We start from the raw sequence: 13,331 nt of genomic DNA, 5'->3' as shown, positions 1-13,331 counted from the left end.
GCCCGAAGCGTGGCGAGCGCAGCGAGCCCCGCGAGGGGACGCGGATACCTTCACAGTTATACGCGTCCCCTTGCGGGCTTCACAGGTGTCCGTGGCGACGCGGACACCTGTGAAGCCCGCGAAGGGACGCGTTTACCTGTGAAGGTATCCGCGTCCCCTCGCGGGGCTCGCTGCGCTCGCCACGCTTCGGGCTCGGTGGCTCGCTGCGCTCGCCACACTATTCTATTCTCACTCCACGCCCTAGTGGATAGTAGGGCATGAAAAGGTCGGAGGACGCATACCGCCGCCCCTCGCGGGCTCGCTGCGCTCGCCACGCTTCGGGTATGCGTCTATCGTGGGCTGCTGTTTACGCGCTTCAATTTGGGGGGGTTGGGAATTTTTTTCATTGAATACAATGTAAAATTGGGTCCCAGGGACCCAATTTACATTGGATTCAATGAAAAAAATCGGGTCAAAAATCGGTCGGTCGCGTCGATCGCATCGCATGCGACCAAATCGCATGCGATGCGATCGACCCGATTTTTTTCAGCACGACCACCCCGATCTTAATCGGTGTGGCCGTGCTAGGAAACAAGTACCCCTTTATACATTATACACCACACAGTAGAACCCTTATACATGTTACACCACACAGTAGTCCCTTAAAACATGTTACACTAAACAGTAGTCCCCTTATACATGTTACAACACACTAGTGCCAATTATATATGTTACACTACTCCAGGGGTCAGGGAACTTTTTTACCTTTTACCCCAAAATATATGTTGATATGCCAGTGGCGTAACTAAGTTTTGGGCGCCCCCCCCCCCCCCGCCGTTAGGAGGGGGCGCCCACCCCCTGCCGCCCCGCCGCGCACCCCCAATCCCCCGCCGCCCATGCAAACCCCCCCCAATCCCCTGCAGCCTTACCTATCGTGCTGGTCCCGGCGGCTCCGTTCTTCTGCTGAGGACCACCACAAAATGGCCGCCCCCATACAGCAGACAGTTTCAGAGAACTGTGTGCTATATGGGGGCGGCCATTTTGTGGTGGTCCTCATCAGAAGAACGGAGCCGCCGGGACCAGCGAGATAGGTAAGTCTGCGGGGGATTGGGGGGGGGGGTGTAACTATAGCACCGCAGCCCCCGGCGCCCCCACGGTGCTATAGTTACGCCGCTGAGATATGCCGACATTACCCCCTTGATCTGAAAGGAAGGAAATCATATTATTGTAGTACACATTGTACCCCCAGAAATTGATGATACAGTATATTCTGCTAATACAGTACACAGCCTGGTGGCAAATGATGATGATGACACAGCCATACATGGTAATCATCATCATCATCATCAATGGCTGCCAGGCTGTGTGTGGTATAGCCATTGATAATGTGACGTCCAGGCAACTATTAGTGTCAGTATTACAAGATGATATAGTGACAGTCTGTGCTATGTTTCCCCCAGACCAGAGATGGGTATTCCGTGACAGGAGCCTATAACCAGGCAAAGAAACTCGGCACAGACTGCGCGCTGCCGAGATGGCGCAGAAACTAGTCAACTCTACTGAAGAAGCGGACGGACTTGGAGGCATCACGCAGGAAAGCGTCTCTGCAGCACGACCGTCCATTACCCCCAGGAATTTCATTTTCACCCCATTTACCTGACCACTGCACTAGAACCATAATACATGTTACACCGCACAGTACTCCGGGCCAGGTGGGCATTTTGTGTAATTGACAGTGGCGTAGCAATAGCTCCGCAGCCCCCGCGGTCGCTTGGAGGTGCTAGGGAAGTTTGGGCGCCGCTGGGTCTGCGGAAGCTATTGCCGCCGCCAAATCTCTGATGCCCGCAGTGCCTGAGTCCCGGTGCTCCTCCTGTCCTCCTGTAAAATGGCCGCCCCCTTCACAGCGACCTCCTCTTGCATCCTAAATAATGGTCTTCTGTAAGGCGGTGGCCATTTTGGATGTGATATTCAGAGAGAGGAGCAGTAGGGCCGGGACTGAAGATAGCAGCAACTCCAGGAAGCCGTCCGGGACCGCAACGGATCGTCGCGGCAGTGAGTGGGGGCGCAATTCTGTCTATCATTTTTAGGATGCAATAGAGAATTGATAGACATAATCTGGTTACTAAGGGCAACATCACCAATTTTTAGATTCATTAGTAATTAATAAATTCATTCATTCATTTACCCTGTAGAGTTTTGCCAATTACAGCAGAATGCAGTGGTTTAGCCACACGGATGTGATCCTGTGATGTTCTCTACGTATCAACCTAATGTAGAGAATTTCAGTCCTTACATTTCTGTAACTCCTTGTCAATTAAATCTTGAGAAGTCCCCAAATTGTCGCCAGCGTGCAGGAAAGAGACAGACACCTGCAGACTAGTAGGAGAACCAGAGGGGCGCGTACAAACCCAATTAGTGCTGGATAGCTTTAGAGACATGCAAAGTGGAATTTAACAATTCACCTCTTTTAACTAATTGACAATGATATTACCAACGATCCCCAGAAACGCGCACGTCAGGAAGTTGTCTTTTTCTAAAGTTACTTTATATGTAAAAAAAGTTTTCCCGTTTGCTTTAATGTGGATTGTGGTGCACGTCTGTAGATCACACCACTGCTGCTCCACCGATTACAGGAGCGGAGGGCCGGACAAATACAAGGGCAGGAAGGAACTTGTGGGTGGTCGGCCCAGAGGAGGTACTTGTGGGTGTTTGGCCCAGGTGCAAAAAAATCATTTGGGCACCACTCCTCCACCCCAACTCAAGTTCACAATGGGCCTGATTCAGACCTATGTGCAGCCTGGTGAACAGGTAAACTCCGCCCGGACGAACATTCTTACTAAATCTCTGACTTTCTGAATCTGTCACCATGGGCCAGATGCACTAAGCTTCAATAGTGATAAATTGGAGAGTGATATACAACCAGCCAATCAGCTCCTGTCTGACATTTTTCAAACACAGACTGTGACATGGCAGGTAGGAGCTGATTGGCTGGCTGTTTATCACTCTCCAATTTATCACTTTTGAAGCTTAGTGCATCTGGCCCTCTATTACATTTCACCCGCGACGTCAGCTTCCCACCCCGAGCAGGTATGGCCACTCCCATAAAATCCTGCGCATTCCGCTGCTACCGCCACCTGCCCACCCCCTTCCCGCCCCTCCTGGAGCAAACGGCTTGGCGAGTGTGAAATTCACTGAAGCACATGTGCATATTTATGCATGCACATGCGCAAGCCCCCCACCATCGAACGCAGGGCTGAATTTGGACCCAAATGAACAGGTCTGAATTGGCCCCAATACGCGACACAGCAGTGCGTGACAGGGAGAGACAGGGGGTGATAAGGAAAAACAGTGGATGACAGAAGAGGGGATGACAGGGGCAGCAGTGGCCCCTGTGTACTGCACCTGCTGCTCCAATGGTAGTTCTGCCTCTGTTTGGGGGGGTTCAAACAGAACAACATGCATTGAGATGAATGTGGTCTGACTGAGATTGCGAGGCTGTCTATGACTACTGTGCTACTGTCAGGGCTGGCGCCCCCACTAGGCAGCTTTAGGCAATTGCCACTGCCGCATCCCCCCCCCCCCCCCCCCCCCCCACGGAGTGACACCCTGGAGTGACAGGCTGGGGTGACACCAGCACACCACACCCTGTGTGCCCCATACCTCCCAACAGTCATGATTTCAGCGAGACAGTCCCGATTGTCAGGGCCTGTCCTGCTGTCCCTCCCGTGGCCGGCAGTGTCCCGCGGTGAGGGGGGGCTTTTGGGAGTCCCCCCTGTTGGCTGCTAGGCAGCGGGGAATAAACGCTGTGCGCATGCGCACAGCATCTATTCCCGTAGCCAGGGGGCTGGGGGCATGGCTAGAGGCTCACAGAGCCTCTGGGTCATGCCCCCATAGCGGCAAAATGGGGGCGTGGCCTCGCGGGAGAACCGTGAGTATAGACCACGCCCAGAAATTACGTCACGCCCCCGAAATTCCGGGTCCCGCCGCAGCATCATCAAAAGTTGGGAGGTATGGTGCCCTGTCCTCCTGCAGTGCACGCACACACCCGTCTGTGTCCTGCAGTGTGGAGTGACCTGGCAGCAGTAGCCCCCCTGGATATGGCATGAAGGTGAGCGCTAACTAATCCCCCCACCGCGCTGCATCGCCCGGAACCCTTTGCAACAGCCCTGGCTACTGTGCCTTGTATATGTGCTTAAGTCAATTACTTATTATTAAATATCAGTATACTGCAGGGTTGCCTACTCTCCCGGAATGGCCGGGAGGCTCCTGAAAATCTAGTCCCCCTCAAGGCCCCTGGGAAAGGTGAGCAACCCTCCTGCATCCTGGTGGCACCCCCCAATCTTCCTGGCCGCATCGGTATAATACCTCGATCTGCGGCTTTTCGGGGAGGGGGCGGCGCTAAAGATGCTAATTATTTTTACACCAGGCCCCGCCCCCCAAAGTGCTGATGACAGTCTCCTCTCCAGGATTCTCCCGGAGAGGAGACTTTAAAAGTAGGCAACCCTGGGGTAAGGTGGGAATGGCCCCAAGAGATGCAAATGCAAGATAAGTTCATGCCAGCATTGGCATGGGATATACCGCCATAGGCCATAGTATATTCCACCTATAATATATCTGGTGATAAATAAAAATATTTACATTCAGACCTGTTTGCTAGGCTGTATATGTATATATAGGCTGTGTATGTTCACAGTCTAGCGAACAGGTAAACCACCCACCGCACGGCCAAAAATTTTGCCCCCCCCCCCCAGGCATCCGAATCCCCTTGTTAGCATGCGAGAGTATGTGTTCTCTAACACTTCCCTTCACATGTGCCCGGACAGACTAGAAATCAATCGACAGTCTCTGACCATCAAATGATTTCTGCAGCCTTCTGGCCACGAATTAGGGAAAGGCTCTGAAGTCATGTGACATAACGCCCCCCCCCCACACAGGCATCGACAAGCCTGCATTCCCAGGGACACTTTATTATGGGGACACTCCCGGGGTTTCCGCATGCGCATACCCCCCCCCCCCCCACCATCATACACGGGGATGATTCCAGACCCAAACGAGTGGGTGCTGAATCGGCCCTAAAATGTCAGGTTCCTCAAATAATTTTGCAGTAGATCTTGTTGTAAAAGCTAAATGCAATAAATAAACTCTGTTCCGTAACTTATTTCCGTACGACGGCAACCGCTACCGGCAAACTTTGCAATATTGCTAATTAGCTGGAGGAGTCTCTTTTCCAATCTCCCCAGGCGATTGTTTACACCGCTGTCAGTCTGTGATTATGTGTAATTGCGTGTGCTCGCAGATATCAAGCCAAGCTGTTCTACAGCAGTGACAGTAAATAGAAATGAAATAGAACAGATTCAGAAGAGAATATAATTCTTCTGAGATATTGGAACGTCTTAAAATAAACCCAACATCAAGCGTGATTTCATAAAAACGGTTCCGCACCTTGAGGCTTGATGTTCTTTAGATCCCTTTAGCTCACAACAGGGAAATAATTACAGGAACAACGTTATAAAACATCGTCTTCATGTTCTCTTGCCCTCATGAAATGACGTATTGATTTTTAGAAAAACTAAAGTGAATGAAATAAACAAAGCGACTGAGGAATCTGAGGCTTTTTCAGGACACGTCAGAGACTTAACATTCTAGAAAGAATGATATATGAGCATAAAGTCGAACAGTTTGGAAAACCGTTTATTGAGACGAATGGGATTTTTTGAGTAGAAAAAAAAAAGGTCGTCCGTCAAGGGATGAGCAGTCTGCGAAATAGAATTCAGCCCATTCTAATAGTGGGATTGATTTAAACTGCGTGAGAAAGATGAAACAGCCAAAGGTACGTGCAGGTGAAAATAGGCTAGAAGTAACAAAAATAACCCAATCAGTACAGAGATCAGTGGAACAAATGCATTTCTAGTAGAGATGTGCGGGATTGGTTTTGTCCAGATGTACTTGGTTCTCAAAGTGGGATCTTATTGGCTAGGCAAAACCTGTGACAACTGATAGTCAATAAGATCCCACTTTGAGAACCAAGTAAATCCGGATAAAACCGAACCTGCACATCTCTAGGAGGAGCAAGACTTGGATCCAATCGGCCAAAGTCTTACGGGGAATTGAGTTCTCATCACTGCCGGTCATGCACGGAGTGACCCCCACTTAAGCATGATTGAGGGTCATTGGGGAGCATAATGGTGTGAACATCTGTGTGTGCGAATAATTCTGAATAAGTATAAGAAGTGCTACGATAGGAACCACGAGACCTCCCTACATCCATGGACTGGCCACCATCTACTTCATATGGTTATGGAGTTACTTTTCCCCACAGTACACTTTCTATGACATGTGGTGGACTGGCTGTCTCGTGGACCAGGTCTGCAGTCTTCAGGGCATCGGGAATTATGGCACAGTTAATAAGATTCAACTTTATTCTTATTGGCTATAGCTGTCACATGGCAGATGACAGGGACAGTTGTGGCTTGAGCCAATTAAATCGGCCTGATTCTTATAGGCTGTGGATAGATGCATGGCAAGCTACCGGTTAAGGGGGAAATTTACCAATATGAAAAACCTAGTTTTTGGTATTGGTATTTCCCCTACGGCTGCATACGACTGTTTCAGTCGTATGCAAAGTCGTGTTCCGGAGGGGAAATTACAAAGCAGTCATATACGACTGCTTTGTAACCCTCCGATGGTGTAACAATTCGTATTAGGTGGCCATATATACGGCTGCTAATACGAATTATTTGTAGCAGTCTGCACGGATCAGTCAGATCCGTGCAGGCTGCAAGGTGTAAAAAAAAATAAAAAATAAAAATAAATGGAAAAAAAAACGGCGTGGGGTCCCCCCCACAGCCGAAACCAGCACCAGGCTGACGGAGCCTGGAGCCGGTAATTAAAAATCAGGGAACCCGACAAATAGGGGTTCCCTGATTTTTAACAACCAGCCCCAGGCTCATGCTCTGGGTCTGGTTCCCAAAATACGGGGGACAAAATGACTGGGGGTCCCCCGTATTTTAAGAACCAGCCCCAGGCAAAACCAGCCAGCAGGGTAATGCCACAGCCGGGGGGAGACTTTTTATACAAGTCCCCCCGGCCAAAGCATTCATCCCTACCGACCAGTCAGCCTGGCCAGGGGCCCTGGGGGAGTGGGGACCCCCCCAATGAAGGGGCCCCTCCAGGACTTACCTGACCAGGCTGAAGCCTGGTCAGGGCCGTCTTAAGAATATAATGGGCCCCTGGGCAAAATAATTTGAGGGCCCCCCTCCCCTCATAACCCCCCTCCTTTCATAACCCCCCTCCCCTCACAACACCCCTCCCCTCACCTATGTGCAGCAGCAGCGGGTGGCGGGGATCCGGGCAGCGTTGGGTGGAAAGGTCCGTCCAGGAAGTGGCAACTCAGACCTTGATGTAGTGCTTTTTGCCGCCGTGCGGGAAGCGCTGCAGATTTTGGAAAGAATGGCTGGGCGCTGATTGGCTGAGCGTCCGGCCAATCAGCATATGGCCAGTCTTTTCAAAATCAGCACAGCAGCGCTTCCTGGCCGGCGGCAGACAGCACTACATCAAGGTCTTCGCTTCCTGGACGGACCCTGCCACACGCTGCTGCCCGGGTCCCCTGCACACGCCGCCCGCTGCTCGGGTCCCCTGCACACGCCGCCTGCTGCCCGGGTCCCCGGCACACTTCGCCCGCTGCCTGGGTCCCCTGCACACGCCTCCCGCTGCCCGGGTCCCCTGCACACGCCGCCCGCTGCCCGGGTCCCCTGCACACTTCGCCCGCTGCCTGGGTCCCCTCCACCTGCCGCTGCCAGGATCCCCGCTACACACCGCCGCCTTTCCCTAGGACAGTGCCATCTTCTCCATTGTGGTGGGCCCCTACTATCCTTGGGCCCCTGGGCAACTGCCCATTAAGCCCAATGGGAAAGACGGCCCTGAGCCTGGTACTGTCCCCGATGCCCCTGGGCGGTGGGCATCGGGCTGATTATGGTGTAAAAAAAAAGGATAAAACTATTGTTTTTTACTGTGGCACTACAAGTGCCAGCAAGCCTCCCCAGCAAGCTGGGACTTGGAGAACCACAAGTCCCAGCCTGCTGGGCATTAAAGGGCCCACTGGCACTTGTAGTTCCACAGTTAAAAAAATAGTACACAAAACACACTGACACACATTTTAAATAAAAGTTTAATACACACATCACAAACACACTGATACTTACCTATCTTGATCCCGTCGGTAGGTCGCTGGCTCCGGTGTCGGCGGCTCCAGTGTCGGCGGCTCCGGGTCGGCGGCTCCGGCGTCCTGTCTGAAGAAAATCCATGTTGGACCTGTGGAAGTAAATCCTACTCACCAGGTCCTCCATGGATGGTCTTCTGTCTTCTCTCTTCTTTTCCAGGACCACGCCGTTTTTTTATTTATTTTGTTATTTTTATTTATTTTTACACCGCAGCCTGCACGGATCTGACTGATTCGTGCAGGCTTAAAGCAAATACGACAGGAAAATGGTGTTCTATTTTTCTGTCGTATTTGCGTGGGTGTTTTACAGCACTTAGCAGCCGTATTATCAGTACGGCTGCTTAGTACATCAGGAATCACCATTCTTTTGAATGGTAATTTCTGTCGTATCCTATCGATGGTGTAGACATTCGTATTTGTAAATACAAATACGAATGTTCCATCTTTAGGACTACGAATTGTTGTATTTTTGGGATTGTAAATCCCGAAAATACAAATTCGTAAAAAAAAGGTGTATTTCTCCCTACGAATACACCTTTTTTCTACGAATCCATTTTGGTAAATGTCCCCCTAAGTGTCTACGGTCAACCAGTAAATCTCAACTGAAGCTTTGGCTGCCCCTGCTGTATATGACATTACACTCTATTCAAGCATTCCTAATTTCCACCACCCATTTTACTAGATTTGGTGTCAGGTCCAGATTAACAATATGGTTGCCCAGTTGGCCCAACTGGAGGCTATAAATCATAAGTATTAAAAGAAAAATTTCCATTGGTTTCACATTCTATTTTATTGTATTCAGGAAGACAGTGGTGCTGATAGCAGGTGTGTGTGTACACGCCCACATGGCTCTGGTCACGCCCACACAGCACTGGTCACAGCTCCCCTACTCACTTTAGGCCCTCAAAAACATGTTTCGCCGCGCTCAGGGCGGCTTTTTCAATGCAGAATTCTGAATTGAAAAAGCCGCCCTGAGCACGGCGAAACATGTTTTTGAGGACTCTGATATATCCCCACTACTGAGGATTGAGGACTGGAGAGACGAATCAATACTCAGCAAATTGTTAAAACGTCCCATTCCCACCTTGGCAACATCGGCAGAGTGGCCACACAGCCCGGCCATTATCCCGGATACCGGAGAGGACGCAGCAGCTGTGATCAGCTTAATCTACCACCTGCTTCCCTTCCGCAATACAGCAATCCGGCGTGCAGTAAGCAGGCGCCGCGAGGTGTCATCGGACCCCGCACAACATACAGGAGGCGCCCTGCTGGACACTGTCATAAAGCCACGGACCAAAATCAACTGCGGGAAGCAGTAAGTACCGCATCCAGTGGCGTAACTACATTTTGGGCGCCCCCCCGCCGTTAAAGGGAGGGCGCCCAGCCACTCACCCGACCCTCCGCCCGCCGCACCAACCCCCGCAGTCTTACCTAGGTTCAGTACGCGCTGGTCCCGGCTCCCTTCTTCTGCTATGAGGACCACCACAAAATGTCCGCCCCCATACAGCAGACAGTTTCAGAGAACTGTGTGCTATATGGGGGCGGCCATTTTGTGGTGGTCCTCAGCAGAAGAAGGGAGCCGGGACCGGACCAGCGCATACTGAACACAGGTAAAGACTGAGGATGGGGGGGTTTGCGGGGGTTGGTTAGGCGGCCGGCGGGGTGTAACGTAACTATAGCACTGCAGCCCCCGGCGCCCGCACATGCATAGCGCCCCCCCGCGGTCGCGGGGGCTGCGGTGCTATAGTTACGCCCCTGACCGCATCTGTGACTGTTATTCTTTCCCCAGACCTGGGACGCTATACATACAAACAGCTAAGCACTTCAGTTGCCTCACTGGGGGTCATCCCAATGTGATGCTATACCATCTGATTGCGCACTGATGGGACATTCTCCCTATACCAGGGTTTAACAGCAAGTTACTTTGTTTGCTACAAAATCAATTAATCTGTTGCACTTTTGGGATTATATATCCCTGATTTTGAGGTTTAATCTGCATGCATACAATTAATTGTTTTTATTGTGATTTATTGTGATTTATTAACCCCTTCCCGACATTTGACGTACATTTACGTCATGGCCGGGATGTACTTCCCGACACATGGCATAAATGTACGTCATGACTTTAAACTGTCACTGCGTCTAGAGACGCAGTGACAGAGGGACGATGTCTGCTGTCCCTGACAGCAGACATGTCCCTGCATGCCCAGGGGGGGCTGCGATGCCGCCCCCCCGTCGGCGATCGCTGTGATTGGCTGTTCAGTGTGAACAGCCATTCACAGCGTTTTCCTGTGTTACCAGCGAATCAGACGCTCGGTAACACAGGTGTCAATCACCGCCGGGCGTCAGGGGGCATGAGGGGGTCATCGGTGACGATGACACCTCACCCCACCCTCACCCCACCTGCCCCCAAGGCTGTGATTGGTCCGTGGGACCCACGGACCAATCACAGCCAAGGCGCGACATTTAAACTAACGGTGACTGCGCTGCAGACGCCATTCCGGTCTGGAATAGCGTGCAGAGCGGTCACCGTGCCTATCTGCCGTGATACTGACCTGATCCTTGCTAATACTTACCTGATCCTTGCAAATACCTTACCTGATCACCTGATCACTGCTTGTAGCGTGCTGGACGCTTCCTGGATCTGACTTCTTGGGACTTCCTGCTGCTGCTGCAGTGTGATAGAGAGATAGAGAGATAGAGAGAGAGATAGAGAGAGATAGAGAGATAGTGACAGAGAGAGCTATATTTTGTGTCTGCTACCCCCCCTTTTTGGGGGTGCAGGTTTTTTTTATATATAAATAACTGTCAGTGCTGCTGCTGCAGTGTCATAGAGTGATAGATAGTGATAGATAGTGATAGATAGTGATAGATAGAGAGATAGAGAGATTTGTGTCTGCTACCCCCCCTTTTTGGGGGTGCAGGTTTTTTTTTATATATATATAACTGTCAGTGCTGCTGCTGCAGTGTCATAGAGTGATAGATAGTGATAGATAGTGAGAGATAGAGAGATAGAGAGAGATAGTGACAGAGAGTGATAGAGAGTGTATATTTTGTGTCTGCTACCCCCCCTTTTTGGGGGTGCAGGTTTTTTTTTATACATATAACTGTCAGTGCTGCTGCTGCAGTGTCCTAGAGTGATAGATAGTGATAGATAGTGATAGATAGTGATAGATAGTGAGAGATAGAGAGAGATAGTGACAGAGAGTGATAGAGAGTGTATATTTTGTGTCTGCTACCCCCCTTTTGTGCTGATCAGTATATCTGTGCTGATCAGCAACTTTTTGGGGGCGCAGGGTTTTTTTTTTTTATATATACCTGTCAGTTGCTGCCAGTTGCACTGTCAGTTGCACCAAAGGTTGTGCACCTGCTGCCCCTCACTGGTAATCAGTGTCGCATCACTGATCACCTTTTTTTTTTTGAGAGTGCTGTGGGGTCTTTTTTTAATTTTTTTTTTACACACACTGTGATTTTGTGGGTGTCCTGTGGCCACTGTGCGCTGATCAGTGACGTACATCACTGATCAGCTTTTTCGGCACAGGGTTGATCTATTTTTTTTTTTTTGATCAAATTCCTGTTGCCTTTGAGCGCTGTTCAGTGACGGACGTTACTGACCAACATCTGTGCTCAATTTTTGGCGCAGGACCTTTTTTTTTTTTTTTTTAACCCCTTCAATTTTTTTTTTTTTTTATTGGGATCAAATTCCTGTATAAAGTATTTTTTTTTTTCTGCACTACATACACACTACATACTACATACCCCCCGGGTTGAAATAAAGTTTGTACCCCCCCCCCCCCTACACTATACACGTGTTGAAACATTTCACTACCAGTAACACAAAAATAAAAATGGCATCCCAAATGTCATCCCAAATGTCATCCCAAATGTCATCCCAGTCATCCAGAAGAATGTATTCAGTGGAGGAGGCATATGCCATGCTTGCCTCTGACTCTGACACAGCCAGTGATGCAAGCGGGGAATTTGAAGGATTTGTCTTAAGCTCCTCTTCCTCCTCTGGTGATGAGGGACCCCCTCAAAGACGCCCCCGTAGAGCAGCTGAGACCCCCCCCCAATAATTGATCTCGTATGGACCCCACCACCAGACAATTTTGAGCCCCAGGTTCCTGAGTTTTTGGCCATGCCAGGAATCCAATTTGATTCCACAGGTCTCAGAGAAATTGACTTTTTCAAATTATTTTTCTCTGATGATTTTATAAATTTAATGGTGGACCAAACTAATTTATATGCCCAGCAGTTTATTGCTCAAAACCCCACGTCATCATTTGCTAGGTGGACCCCTGTAGATGCAGTAGAGATGATGACGTTTTGGGGTCTGGTGTTTCATATGGGCATAGTAAAAAAGCCAGAAATTAGGCAATATTGGAGTACAGATGTTCTGTACAGCACCCCATTTTACCGTATGGCCATGCCCCGGGCTCGATTTGAGACGATCCTTAAATTTTTGCATTACAACGATAATGCACAGTGCCCTCCCAGAGATGATCCCACCTTTGACCGGCTATTCAAAGTCAGGCCGGTCATTGATCATTTCAGTGCCAAATTTGCAGAGATGTACATCCCTGAAAAATTTATTTGTATTGACGAGTCCCTTATACATTTTAAAGGAAGGGTTAAATTCCGCCAGTACCTTCCCAGTAAGAGGGCAAGGTATGGCATAAAAATGTATAAGCTGTGTGAAAGCACCTCAGGGTACACCCACATGTTTAGGGTATATGAAGGGAAGGATTCAAGAATTGAACCGCCAGAATGCCCCCCCTCCCTCGTAGGTGTTAGTGGAAAAATTGTCTGGGATTTAGTGCACCCCTTCCTGGATAAAGGTTATCACCTCTATGTGGATAACTTTTACACTAGCATCCCCCTGTTTAAGGCCCTTGGTTCAAGAGGTACAGCAGCTTGCGGTACTGTGCGCAAGAACCAAAGAGGCCTCCCAAAAACGCACATTGCCCAAGTAATGAGAAGGGGTGAAAGCAGGGGAATATGCACCGAAAATATGTTGTTGGTCAAATATAAGGACAAGAGGGATGTCCTTATACTGACAACAATTCACGGAGACAGTACCACCTCCGTCCCTGTACGAGGTACCAGTACCCACACCTCCAAACCTAATTGTATC

This window comes from Crinia signifera, chromosome 2 (assembly GCF_055691185.1).
Source record: "Crinia signifera chromosome 2, ASM5569118v1, whole genome shotgun sequence".
Classification (NCBI taxonomy): Eukaryota; Metazoa; Chordata; class Amphibia; order Anura; family Myobatrachidae; genus Crinia; species Crinia signifera.
Note: the sequence above shows the minus strand (reverse complement) of the source record.